This window comes from Falco rusticolus, chromosome 10 (assembly GCF_015220075.1).
Source record: "Falco rusticolus isolate bFalRus1 chromosome 10, bFalRus1.pri, whole genome shotgun sequence".
NCBI lineage: Eukaryota > Metazoa > Chordata > Aves > Falconiformes > Falconidae > Falco > Falco rusticolus.
In genome coordinates, this window is record NC_051196.1 from 7,187,155 (window position 1) to 7,202,158 (window position 15,004).

The following is a 15,004-nucleotide window of genomic DNA, read 5'->3' on the forward strand; positions in this document are numbered from 1 at the left end:
TACTACATCCCTAAATGCGAGTAAGGTGTGTGGCAGGCATACAAGGGCTTCCTCTTAATGCTGTGTGTGGATGTTCTCTTGAGACTCCTGGGGCATAAGAACATCTATAAGTATGTTCTTATGGCTTGTCATTAGAAAGGGAGAAGGTAGAAGTCTGTCTGTTTCCAGTATTGGAGTCACCCTGTTTCCCCTGGGCTTTCTCCCTCAAAATCCAGCCTTCTCAGCAGTCTTGCTAGCAGGCTCCTCTTCTTGCCACAGAGCACTGCTGTCCTATGTGGAGCACGTGCCGAAGGATGTGGAAGGGCATGGCTGTGAGTGGCGATGTGCAGGGCTTGGCTTCGCTGCCCAGGGACTGTGCAGTCTGCTGTGCTTCCCACAGCACCAGGATCTCGTTAGTCATTCAGTGAAGGTAAACCGCATTTAATGAAGTTCACCCTGGTATTTCAAGGATGAGAGCTGAAGTCAAACTCATGCTTACAGAAAAAATAAATGATCTGTTGAAACAATTACACTAAGAAATGCCACGTCGTGCTATTTTGGCAGTGATCTGAATCATGACACACCTTCCCCCATTTGTGTGGGAGAGATCTTAAGTGGAATGCAAGATTAATTATTCGGTGACGGTTGGGTTTTTTTCCACCGGAGATTACCTCTTTGCATAGCTATGAGCTGCAGTTGGTAGTTCCTGTCCATATCCCTAACAAAAGCGTGACCCTTTATCACAGAACCAAGTCAGAGGCAACAGAGACAGCTTCGTCTGCTGCAGTAAACAGGGCTTGTTTCTATATATGCTGCAGTTTAAGCTGCAGATCCAAATTGTTCTTATTTAGTAGTTCCCACAAGAACTACTGTGTTTGCTCAGAGACCAGGCTGATTTCAGGAAGGCTCTGTGTAGTCACGGCAGCCTGTCTTGATGTTATCAGCTGAAAGATGAGAGCCATAGATTTTAATTCTTAGTGTTAAGGAGTGTCACAAATACACAACAGGAGTCCATATGTCGTGTGTACATTACTCAGACCTGCCTGTTATCCCTAGGGCAGCTTTTTTTATATATATTGAAACAGAAATAATACAGTCGTGCTGCTTGTGGATGTAATGACTATAACCATGTCCAATCCATTCCCAAATGGTGAGAAAAGATGGTCTTTGCACTATGCCTCTTGATATTAAATCCAGACGGATATGAAGGAAAGAAGTGGTGAGGATGGATCCCTGCTCAGATATACACTGCATTAGAAGGTCAACAAAGAACAAAACTGAAGTTTTGTCTATGTTAGACATTGCTCCATTTCTTTCTGGAAAAAAGCCTATCCCTCGCTTCCTGCCCCGGAAAGTATTAACACTTTATTGCCCAACTATCTAGAACGATTCTCCAATAGTAAGATGTGTCAAAAGAAATGAGTCTAAAAAGCCTGTAGGGCATGGATGAATGACAGGTTTGTTTTTATGACTTACAATGAAATGAGAAACGACTATACTTTTCTGACAGTGGGAATTATAAAGAAGTTTGGTCAAACATGTAGTGTGAAATCTTGCTTTCAACAAACCGAGAAGCATTTTCAGCAAATGCGAAGGCATGGCTTAAAGAAAGTGTTTGGAAACCAAAGTCTCTTTATCTCTTTGGGTCTAAGTGTGAAAAGATTAATTGCCAGTAGTAATGCCAATCTCTGCCATTTCATTAATATCAGGTAAATCCAAACAAAAAGAACAGACCACACCTTTTGGCTGCATCATCTAATAACTTCTCGTGATATGATTCTCATGTCCCTCCTGAGGAGCAAGCTGGGCTTGCGTCCTCCTGCCTCTGGTGCAGTGCTGCCGTAGAGGAGTCTCCTTGGCCACAGCTGGCCAGTGATCCTCACTGCTGCGGGCTGTGGCTGAAGGCAGTCTTGCCTGCTCCCAGTGCCTCTGGGGATGGCTAATACTCCTGGCAATACTTCATTTGACTGTGCTTGTGATCTGATCTGGTGCCAAGCTGTAATCAGGAGTCTGCTTATTCTGTCTAATCTCAGGGCTATATCACTGTCTTGTCCTTGGTTTGTAATTTCCTTACAGCAGCAGCTACATTTGTGTTTGTGCAATGCCGTCCACCAGCTGCATATATAGATAGATAGATAAATAGATTTGTATATATATATATTTCTATATATTTTTATTTTTATATGTATATATATATCTGCAGTTTGGCTTGGAGTGCTGGTGTGGCTCTGGAGCAGATGCCCCCAGTTGTCCCCACGTGCTGCCTGTTGGTTTGGACCACAAAGCAGCTTTGGTGCATGCAGACTATGTTCTTCCTAGACGAAACCAAACCACTTTCAGGTGGTTACTGTGTGCCCACTTCTAAAGTGTTCAAAGCAGCAACTGGGCCACACCATCACGAAATCTTCCAGCATGGACTGAAGTTCCCTGGGAGATCCTGTGACACTCTGAGGTGCTTTTCAGGATGTACAAAGGTCCAAAACGTGTCAGGCCCCTCATATTTCCTGCTGTTAGCCCTCTAACCTTTGAAACTCACTTCTTCATCTTCCCTAGGAATTCCTCTGATTAATCTTTTCCCTGCTTTGCTTGCTGTACCTTCTACTGCTGTTTCCCCTTGCTGAAGCACCTGTTTCTTTTATATCTTTTTTTTTTTTTTTTCCTTTTTTTGGGAGGGTGCTTTGTTTTTGTTTGGTAACATCAATCCTTTTCTTCTTCCACAAAAGCCAGCACAGGGCAACCTACAGCTGAAGGAAACGGCATTGTAACGCTATTAAGAGGTTGCCAGCTAGTAATGACAACAGGTACAAGGTGGCTGTGCCCTTGAAGACATGAGGAACCATGCAGGGTGGTGATATGGCAGCTGTTACCCGTGTTATGATGTGGTACAGACAGCTTGAACACATCTTCCAGTGAGAGTGCACCACTAAATCAGACACTCCTTTGCATATCCATGCTCTGGACAGACCATGCAGCAGAGTCACAAGGAGAGGGTATCCTTTGGATCCTGTTTCTTGACCCCACAGAGTCCACCAGAGAAGATAAACCCAGGAAACCTCTTCAGCCCACTCCTAGCCTCAGCCTGCGTCAGCGATCCCCTGTGTCAGTACTTCTCGTTTCAGCCTGAGTAAGTGGGCTGCCTTTCTAGGAATGTCTTCCTTTGAGTAGTTATTGGAGGGTATGGGTTGTAGCTTCTGCCAGGGGAGTTTCTGGCTTCCTCTAGAGCCAGATTTATGCTCCCAAGAAGTACAAGGTAGATCAGTTAATGAAGCATGAAGAAGAGTAATGTCTGCTCTGTCCCCCTCTTTTCAGAGAAAGACCTCCTTAGGTGTAGGCTGAAAGGACACAAAATGGCAGCAGGCTCCATACCACATGGTGACCATTTGGGCATCTCTTCTCTGCAAAATAGAGAGCATTAATAACATCTAGGGTGCAGGTGGCCTTTTGTGAGATTCAGAAGGCAGGGCCGCTCCTTGAATAGAGTGGTTATCCAAAAGCCTAGGAAGTGGGGAAATAGCCAGTTTCTACAGAGATAAAAAGGGGGAGAACAGGACAGGACAGAAGATCTTGTGTCACTGTGGACAGGGGGAAAGGTTTCCTTGGTGAAAGTGTATGTTTTCTTTCCTGCAGGATCCAGTCAGCTGGTTCCACCCCTTGCCTTTCTAGCCCTTACCAGGTCTTATGCCCCCATCCACATGAGCTGCCTTGCTCCCTCTGCCACTCTCTCCACTGCCTCCCAAGAAGCAGACAGCAAGAAAATCTCTCTTCACCCTCTCCCCCTTCCTGAACTGCATAGCACAGCCACTTGTCAGCCACAGTTTTCTCCAGCAAAACATGTAGCCCTCAGCCTGTGATGTTTCCTGAGGGCTGTGGAGGCAGCAGTCACAGCCACATGCCAGAATGCTTGAAAGGTCAAAAAAGACATAGAAGGCCAGGACAGAAACAGTCAGAGCAACCATGCTTGCCTGGAAGTATGGGTTGAGGTCCCACAGAGAGTGAGTGGGTAAAGCAGGCAAACCTAAACCTCTCCTCTAGGAAACAGAATGAGAGAGAAAAGTCACGTAGAGTTAGTTGTACTCCACCCAGACCTGCTCAGTTCACCCTGTTAATGAAGGCATGGTCAGGTGCCGGGGATCAGTCTGGCTCCTCCAGCTGCTCCAGCCTTCCAGGCTGCAGAAGATGGGCATAAAAGCTGAAAAACTAGTTCTTGTTCTCCTCGTCCAGATGGGAAGGCTCAGCCAGTTCCTTGCAGAAGCTGTGTAGGACACAGCAGTCATCAGGGCCGCGCTGATCTGTGCAGCTTGTGCAGTTTGCACATTTGTGTCTAGTCTGTCAATCAGGACCTGCCATATTGTAGTCAAAGAAAAAAGCACATTCCACTTATTCATGGCATTTCATAGCATGTGGTTAAACTAGCCCTGTTCTCCACTGCTGTGTGGGTACAGCTTCATCACCCACCGGCATGGAGGGGTTTCAGCTTCTTCTGCTTTGTGCTGTGAATGATCCTGCTTGGAAAGAAGGTTTCAGCATCCCCTTTGAACCTAACGCTGGAGGAGTGGAAAACACAGATGTCACATGATGCCTTCTAGTGAAGCCTGCCAGGATGTATGCAAATCTGTAGACGCAGAGTGGGGGAGTGGGTCTTGTCAGATAAGGAACCTGTGGAGACCAGTGGCCTGGTGCTTCAGTGATACCTCTGCCTTGTGCAGCCCAAACTGAGAAGAAGGTTTGGATGACGGCCTCAGGATCCTTAATCACAGCTTTGCTTGTGCTGGATTTGTCCACCACAGTCTGCTTCACTGTGGGCTGGTGGGACTTGGAGGCCACAAGGCTGAGAGGCAGCCACCGCGCAGTCAGTGCTGGTACCAACAGGTTTCATTTTGAAGTTCTGCATCTTGCTGCTGTTGACCCACTAGTCCAAGCTCATCTCCCTGGCCCAGAGTCTTCAGCTGACAAGGGACAAAGCAATTATAGGGGCAAAGACTTTTAGAAACTCAATGCCTTTATCTTCTTCCCCAAGCAAAGGGCTGTGTGGGAGGAGCCAGCTCACTCTGGGTGTCCTCCTAAGAGGAGCTGCCATGACTGCAGCCTGAAGCCTCCCATTCTGCCTCCATCTGTGACCAAAGTGCTGGGAGAAGGCCTGGACAGCAAGCCAACAGCGTCACCTGGAACAGGGCAAGGAATGAGCGAGGCAGGAATACGATCAGAAGCAAAAAGCTTGTGCATGGGAGACCTTGTAGCCGGGAGGATGGCTTGGGTGAGATGTGCCAGGTGAAAGACAACTTGCAGGAAGGCAGAGCTTTGAACCTCATGCATCTTGTCCAAAATGGTAGAGCAGGGCAGTTGTAGGGATCTCAGCGTGGCTGAATTTAATCTCCTGATCACTCCTGTTTCACTGTGTTCTTTGTTACCAGGCAGTGCTCAAGCAAGAACCGAAACATTTTCATTTACAGGGAGCCAAGCGCGCAAATATTTGTTTGCGTCTCATAAGCTGTTTTGAAGAAGTGCAAATCTGATGCACTAGACGTGATGCCAGAACCCAGGAAAACTGCAGGTCACTTTCTGCGCTTCCCTGCACGGCTCCCTGCTGACGTGATAATGTGGGAAAAAGTTGCTGGTTTCCTGTGCAGGCTCTGCCACGGCTGGGGAAGACGTGCTGACCCCAGGGTCAGATACCTTACATGTGCCCTCACCACTGCTGAACGGCTTATTTGCCCTTGTCTCTGCTGATTTTCATCTTCACCGCTTTCCTTTTTGTCCTTTGCTTTTTAAAACATCACTGGTTAAAATCAGGCCCTAGCCTTGCCAATGCTTTTGGAAAATGTCCACACGCAAGTTCTGTCTGGGGAACCAAGAAATTATCTAGTTGAGTAAGAGTTTGCTGAAGTAGTACTGATTAGCATTCATTTACTACAAGGTAGTGAAGGAAAGTGCCAGTTTAAGCACAGGAGTCGGTTCTGTGAGTGGTGAATGGCCGCATTTCAGTGGGCTCAGAGTGTAAGCTCCTCAATGTGACTTTATTCTACATAAATAATAGATAAATTTAGATTTAATGGTGGCTTTAATGATTATTATAATTTGTTCTCTTATTATTTTGTGTGATTACCACTTTTTTTTAAAATATTTTTTCCTTTAATAGAAGATTTGCTAGTGAGCCAAAGCATCTTAAAAATTTTGCTTTATTGTGTTATGGACTTTTAAAAACGGGAGTCGGAGTTGCTAGTAGCAGAAAATCCTAGAGACGTGTTTGTTCAATTTTTCTGAAGGAAATTATTTAGCAAGTAGAACATTTGTCTTGCACGATGCTTATCAGAGAAGACAGAATTTTAAAAAATTACACATTGAAAAAATAACATCTGATTACATACAACGTGTTCTGCCAGATATTCTGAGACAGCACCAGAAGGCACCACATTTCAAGTGGCAACAGCATGTCACAGAAATATCTGGAAAGTCTCCTTTTCAGTAAAATGTCTGTTTATCATGCACTTGTTACCAAGCTGGCCTGTTTGTTTTTACCTTAATTTCCCCATTCCTCAATCAGTAGGTACATTTTCACTTTTTGGATCGACTCTGATTTTCAGTGATTAAAGAGCATAAACAAGCATAATAGAATTTGTTTAAATTAATTCATTCCTACAGCAGATATATTGATCTCATTGATTCATATTGATTTCAGTCCCTTGTTCTCATGTACATAAAAAACCATCTATTTCCACCCCTTCTTCACCTGCAGTGCTGCTGCTGGTGAGTTAACAGGCTGATTTAAAGGGAGATACAGAGTGTCTGGGGAAGGAGTAAGTAAAGGGCTTGTGTTGTTTGTTCTCCTGTATGGCTGGCTTGACTGATGTAGGCTTTCTGTGTATCCTCAGGCATATTCCTTAGCGTGTTCGTGCTTGAATGCCCTGTCTGCAAATGGGATAATAATATGTCTTCTGTCTATTTGGACGGTAATTTCCATGTGACAGAAACTGGGTCTTACGACATGTTAGTACAGAATCCACCGGTGTGATCCACTAATTAATGGTTCTTTAAATGGGTGGCAAAAAACAACCTGTAAAAATATGAAAAATTAAATGTTAATTCCTCAGCTGAAATCACAGTACAAACAAATTTCACATATTTGAACAAATGCTTTTCTTCTCCTTGGCAATAGGCCTCACTGGTCAAAATATGACAGATTTGGCAAAGTCTGTTAACATCACCTTTGAAAGGAAAGCTTGAGTGCCTCTGGAGCCAAACAGAAGCTATTCTGCATATAGGTTATTCTGCTACGCATATAGCATTTCCTTGAGGTACGTAGATGGAGGCAGGAGGAACAGGAGAGGAAGAGGAATTGCTGAAACTCTGAAACAGCCTACTTTCTCACCTCCAGCAATTCTTCTTCCACGCCTGTTTCCCCATACCTAAATTGGGGCAAGGCAGAAGACAACAGTTTCACTTGGGTAGTGTATGTCTGTTGAATTTTGAAAAAACACCTTTCCAGATCTTTAAGCTGGTGTTCAGCTGTACCTCAGAATACCCTGTATCCTGAGAAGGGGCTTCTTGAGCTGTTGATGATGGGAAGAAGGTGGAAAGGGAGTTGACTTCATTGTCCATTGTGTGTTCAGCTGTACGGATGCGATGAGACCGCTAGGCTGCAGGACTTGGTGGAGGAATCTGAGAACAAGACCGGCAGATGAAATCAGTAGAGATGGAGTTGGCAAACAAGGAGTTGCCTGCAGAATGGAAAGGGAAAATGGGAAGAATTGCAGACAGGAGAAAAAGACACATTTTACAGGATTTTTACACTGGCATCTCAGTTCTCTCATCCAAAGAAAATGAACTGTTGAACTTTCTCCTGTTCACCCGCAACTAACCCTTACATGATGAAATGACAGTGCTGAGGCAAATTATTGTAGGCTGAGAAAACAGTTTCACTAAGCAATAGCAGTGATTTCAGCAAGCTGTGACATTTGAAAACGCAGGCTAGCCTGTCCTTTACTTACTGGCAGTAGGGATGCCCTGTTATATTTAATAGGTAACATGTTCAGTAGCTGAGAGTGACCAAAATAGTAAGGGAAGCTTCAACTGTTGGGGCACCTTTGAAGTTTGAAAAAGTGTGGGACTTGGGTGATAGGATGCATGAAAAAGAGAGCGGAGACAAGAAAAAATATCCCCTTAAAAGAAACTCATGTCCCCAGGCAGCTTTTAGCCAGCAACAGAATAATGTTTATGTATCTGTGAAACTCTCTACAAGACAGGACCTTGCTGTACAAACCCCATTGCTAACAACAGTACTGTTTTAAGACACCACCTAGGTGAAGAATCCTCACTGCCCTATTTTTAGCACTGGAAATTCAAAAGATGATGTGAGTGTTTTGAAGGACAGCTCTTCTGGCTAGATGCCGATCCCACATTATATGGATTTTTGGTCATTTCAGTCACCACCAAGAGATCAGAGTGTGACATCTTGAAGAACCAAACACTCGGCAGCCAACAACAGAGGGTTTGTCACCACCAGACCAGTTCTGATGGTTCAAAAAAGAACCCCACATTTTGCATCAATGAAGAGCAAATCTTTCACTGGCCTTGGGATGTACCTGCATTGCACAGGTAAGTGCACACTGTAGAGGCAGAGTAGGCAAACTAGTCTGGGCACCAAAATCGTGGATCTATGTATAAATGCGCTTGTTTAAATATATTTCCAGTACTTCTATCCTGTGCTGCTCAGTTGTTTAAGCCACTCTGAAGTACCGAATCTTTTACATCTCGTCATTTCACAGTCGCAGACATCTGGTAAACTCCATCTTTACTATGGAACTATGCTATTTTGAGGTCATGTGTTTCAGTAAAGGATTCCTAGTGCATTTTGCTCTTTGCTTCTGTGTGGATTTAGAGTTCTCAGAGTTAACCAGACAGCTCTCTGCATCTGGCTGAGGCACAGAAACAGTGGGGCAATGAATTCTAGAAAAATTAATCCATGGGAATGGATCATGAAGGGTAAAGGGAAGTAGAAAGGAGGCTGCAAGTGAGTGGCCTTACAAAAAGGGAGTTTATAGGAAACAGTGGAATTGGCAGTTTCCTAAAGAAATGCTGTGAAGCACAAGCACACACCACTGTAGTGCAAAAGGAGGACAGGAATTTTAGTAAGACCAGAGTGCCTCAATCATTAGCTCTCCTTTGATCTCAGCATAAGAAGGAAACATGCAGAAAATGAAATATAGGTCATGATACTAAGGAGTTATACTAAAATGGTAATACAAGCCTTTATGATGGAAATTACACTGTAAGTTAGCAAGAGAAATGAAATGCAACGAGGGATATTTCTGGAAATATAAAAGTAAAAAGAAGGAGTTCAAGCTCAGGTGGTATACAATACCAAGAAGTGACAGGAAGCACCAGTGAAGGAGAAAGTAATATTTTTTCATTCTCTTTTAATATACCTAACTGCAATCAAATAACTAACAAATTGTTGTCTACATAAGGAAAAATGCCTGTCTTGTGTATGAATTACATTCTCCCTTTTTAGAACTTTTTTAGACTCTTGTGGTCATTCAGAAGTCTTGTTTCTTCCCCCAGCATGCAGTTTCTGAAGATGTAGGACGTGCTTTTGTGTTTCATCATCTAGGTTATTACTGAAATATTTAATAATACTACATTGGGTCAGGTCTTCTGGATAGGTGTGTGGCACTATCCTTGGTTTTGTCAATAAACTACTGAAAATCACAAGTCCAGTGTTCCCACCTGGACGGCCCTGCTCCTGCTTTAGCGCTGCCCTCTAACATAACAAGATGAACTAGCCCGTTTACAAGTGCATCATGAAAGACAGTATCAGATGCTTTGCAAAAATCGAGATATGGAATGCATACTGCTTCCTCCTACTCAAATGCCTGTTAATGGATCATAGGAGGAAAATATTTTGATTTGACACAATTTGTTCTTGGAGAAGAACATATTGGTTGTCAGTTACCTCCTTGTTTTCTTCCAGGTATTTACAAAGAGTTTAATTATTTAATACTTTTTCCAGAAAATGAGGTTGGAGTGACTGATCTTTTACAATTCTCTACTCTTCCTTTTTTCCCTTTTTAACATATTTATCCTCTTCAGTCTCCTGGACTTCTCACCTGTGAAGTGCTGACAGTAACCACCAATGCCTCTGAGGCTGCTCGCCATGTGCTTTACAACAAATGTTGTCAGGCCCAGCTGATTTAGTCCAACCTAACCAAGTAATTTCTCACCTTTTCTTTCTCTATTCAAACCTGACTATCACAAATAAGTGGATCTGGAAGAGCAGTACTGGTGTGGGAGCTTTGTGTGGGTAGTGGAAATGCAGCTTTGACATCCTAGCTGTATTGGCTGCACCCTCTTTCTGACTTCAGGAAAGCAATCTATGCCCACAGAGGTGTGCCCACAAACCCTCGGGGTTTTTACAGCGTGAGTGGCAGAGGTTTCTTAGGGCCAGTGGTGAAAGCTAACTGCCTCTCCGTTTCGGGGCAGCGGGATCATGCATGACCAAAAGGTGTGTGAAAACCTGGCTGTTGCCAAGCTTGAGATTCAGAAGCTGATTTGGATAGCCAGGCATTTCCTACACAGGGACTATCTTTTTGTTATCCTGCCTGTCTCTCATCACTCTGTGGAAACATCATAAATGTAAGACAGCAAATAGGCTTATGAGCATTAGGGGAAAATAAAAAGTTTCTTATATCCTGTATGAGGGGAAAGGAAACCAGTAGTGTTTAGCATTTTGGTGGTGAAGAAAAAAACCCGTTTCTGTGTCTTGTGCGTGTACTGTGGTACACAAAGTGGCTTTGTGCATCAATTAAGGTAGCATGTTTTCTGGCCAAGGAAATCCAGCTGTGGTTTGTGGGACTGCCTTTCACAGCACTGCTGGTTCATTCCCACCTGAAGCCCCCAAATTGATGAGGTGGTGGGCGCAGTGAATTCGGCTGCCGAACACCATCGGGCTGGAGGGGGCTCTCCCGCAGCGCCATGTGAGACGGGCGGCTCGCTGGGGTGCGAATGTGAGCTGGCAGGTTGTGAATCCCCCAAACTGCCTTCATGCAGGTGGCACACACTGCCAGTGCACTGAGATAAGCACAGGGACGGAATGCTGCAGATGTTCCCTCGGCTCTCAACCCTGAACTGGCCACCCACGGGCTGACTGCGGCTGGCCAGGCACTGCAGGGCTGTGCAGCAGCCCTGTCCCTGAGGGCACATCTGGCAGCTGCCTGCCCTCAGGGACAGCGCTCAGCATGCCCCCTGCATCGGGAAATCCTGGATGCACTTAGCCAGCAAGACACTGGCACCATCCCACAAGCTCCTCTGGGATGCTGGGGGCCCCTAGCCAGCAAGGTCTGGCCTTGCCTTACCCCTCTGGTCCAGGGACAGGTCCCAGAAGATGCCATGAAGACCCCTGTGATGGTCTCAGGCAGCTCTCCGCAAAGGGCACGTGACTGAGGTTGTATACACATGGGGCTTGCCAGCCTCCAGGGAATGCTCTGGTGTGGACCCATACTGCAAGGAAGATGGGTGGGTGGTGACCACAGCAGATGGAAAGAGGTTTGCGGTGTCAGGAACTGAAGGCACCACACTTCACGGTGCCGCACAGACATGGCCACTCTGTTCTGGAGGGCCCTTGCACTGAACAGCAAGGGATTGCCATCTGCCCCAAGCTTGATTCTGCCGCCTGTCACAACCCACGGGCGTTCCCCTAGCTACTCACTTCACCTGGAAAGAGACGGAAAAAGTACACTCTCTTTTCCAATAGAGTAAGGGTCTTCTTGCAGGTAGTGATTTAGAGGTGATTTCTGGAGAAATTTGCTCTTGGGGTTGCCTTCACATTTTCTAGAGTCTATGGGGAATGTCTAGTACTAGTTTGGGGTTGTTTCCTGCTTCTTTTTTATCCTAGCAAAATCACAAAGTAAATATAGAAATAAATACAGATGTAAAAATATACAAATACATAGCGTCTAAAATTGCTTGCTTTGTTAGACGATTGCCTGAATGCCTGGGTGTGCAAAACCTGACCTGCTCTACTAAAGGACTGACGTTGTGCAAAACCTGACCTGCTCACTAAAGGAATGATGCTGTGCATTTTGTAAGAAAAAAAAAAAATTTGCCCACATGTTGATTGTTCAGTGCAGTTATGTAAGTGTTAGGGAAAACATATACCATCACGAACTTAAACAATCTTGTCTAAAAATTGTATTCTACACAGTTTGTTTTGCTCTTTTCTCCTGGGATGTTACTGTTTTGTAATTACTACTGGGTATAAACACATCTGAATTGCTAAAGCAATCATAATAATTAACAAAAATTGACAAGCCTATCTTAGCAATTAGAGCAAAAAACCAGGGTGGACATAGTATTTTTCCTTTGTGGATCAATTTCAAGTCTCAGAGCAAATGATGCATTTTTAAGTGTTTACTACAGACTGCTTTACTGGAATAGGTAGATACAAAAATAGATGAACATTTAAAAAAGCTATAGCTACTTGGCTGAAAATAGTTTTACTTCTTACTCAGATAGAAACTAGTAAGTGTGTCTGAGGAGAAATGGCTTATCTTTTCTTCTAGTTTCTGGGTGCTCATTAGAAGTATAATAACTAGTTCACTTTTTTTTTAGACACAGGAAAAATTCTTGCCTGTTTTATTCTGAATTAGGTCTTTCTTACATTCCTATCCCATAGAAAATCAAATTGTTTTTAAGTTTTCTCCTGAGTTTCTTGCTTTAAGGCTTTGAGAAAGGCAGTTTCCTCCCATCTTATGGTCAGCAGTGGCGTTCTTGGTGGGAACTGCAGCACATCCATCTCCTTAGGTCACAGTATCCGCACGGTACAAAGGGTGATATTTAAGGCCTATTTGAGCAAGGTAAATAAGTGCCACCATTAGGTACACATATAATCCTAAATTAGTGAAATAACTCAGTGTTAAAGTTACCTACCATGCTGACTCATGTCCCAAAGATTTTTGTACCTTTTTTCCTGTGAGAAGTCTGTGAACAAATTTTCTTTTAATTAAGCTATTACGTTCTCACAGAGCACTTTTTAACTTTCAATATGTCACTTACTGCATACACGTCTTCTAACCTTCCAAACCCACATCTTTGCCAGGCTGCCAATGTAAAATGAGGTTCTGGATCTTTCCCCGAAGCACTTCCTGAAATCTTTTTTTTCCTGTCATTATATAAAGTGCTATGGTGCTCTTTCTTTTAAGCTTGCCATCTGGATGTCATTCTTGATTTTGTCTCTTTTTAAATATGCATATTCAGGCTAGACCTGAAATGACGCAGCTTCTTTCTATGTAACGGTTCTAAAATCTGTACTTCTTTTTTCCAGCTGCTTCATCAGAACTTTGGTCATGTCTTCATCATCTCAAGTCTCAGTATTTCAAGTTTTTCCCCTCTGTTATGAAACCCTGCATTTTCTGCCTCCCTAGGGATATGCAAACTGGTGCTGCAAAATTTATTTTCCTGACTGCGTGGACCTCACAAAACCCCTTTTGAGTCACCTCAACCTGCCACCTCCTATCAGTCACAAGTTTCTCGTCTTCACCTTTTAGGCACTTCACCACTCAGTCTTTCCCAGGTTAGGTGATCTTGAAACCTGGAATGTGTTGCATCTTCATCTCCCTGTCTTTACTCACATGTATGCCCCTTGCTCCTGAAACCAAGGCTCATAGCAAGTGCTGCTCCTGCGGGAAGACAAGGTGCTGAGTCTCTGCCAGAGCGCAGGGTGCAGGCAGTAGATACTGGCACTGCCAGGGCTGGTGCTGCCCTGGCTGCCCTGGTGCCCTCCTCTGGAGGTTCCAGCTTCTGCCTCTTGACAGCATGGGGAGTACGAGACCATCATTTCCATGTATAAAATTACTATTACACATAGATGCTTGAGCACCCAAGGTTTTAGACTATAACACCTCTGTACTTGAGAACTTCTCTCTCTGCTTATGTTTATACAACAGAAAGAAAACAACTCTTACTGGGATCTTTGGGTGAAGTCATAAAACTACAAAAAAAAAAAAAAAAGAAGCTATTTATTAATTGCCATCCGTCTCTTGTTTTTTCTGTGATCACTACCTTGTGCTTTGCAAGAGTATCACTCTATTTATGAAACTGAATTTCATTGCCAAAAGTATCAAATGCAAAGAATTTCACAGTAATAGGTTCTTGCAATAGTCTTTTTTAATGTAATGGGTGATTGTGTTAGTTGGTTTAATCCTTTAACATATCAGTGCTGTTTAAAAAACCAAGATTTTCTTGTAGAATTCACAGATTGGATAACCATGCCAGTGAGAATAGCTATTTAAAAGGAAGCATAATGATACTGAAACCTAAAAAAATGTTAAGGGAAAATAAAGATGTTTGGTTTTCTGTGTATCTTTAAACCAAAAAATCAGATATCCTGTTGCAATAGTTTGTATAGATTAGTTCTTAAAACTCACTTGAAATCTGCTTTCCATGTCACTGGCATCCCTGACAGTGGAGTTTACTCGTCTCTATACTAATAGCCAACTATGAGATCATAACTGTATTTTTATTTAAAAACACCCAATACTTTATAAACTAGCAGGAGTTTCACTTCATCGTAGTCTGTACTTTTACTTTTTCTTAAGCTAGAGGACATAATTAAGGATTAGGAGAAGACTTGTCCTGCTGGCTGAATGCTCCCACAGGTTCCTGCTCCTGACAGTGCCCAGTAAGTGATTCACAGGCGAGAGCACCAGAACCAGGACACGTGGGAAGTGACCCATTTCTCACAGCCAACCCGCCTTCAGGCTCCCAGAGTTTTAGAAACTTCCCAAATCAAAACAGTGTCCCTGACCACGGTGCTTAGTAGCTGCTTTATGCTCTCTGACTTTGTCTAAGCTTTTGTCGCTTGGGTGCAGTTTTCTTTTCCACAGCCCCGTGTGGCAGTGACTTCCACAGCTCCATGTCTGTGTCTGCGGAAAACAGCATGGCTTTTTGTTCATTTGAACTTGTATCTTCAGACTATCACTGGGCGTCCCTCAGTTCTCCTATTTTGAGACTTTCTCTGCTCAACTCCTCTGTG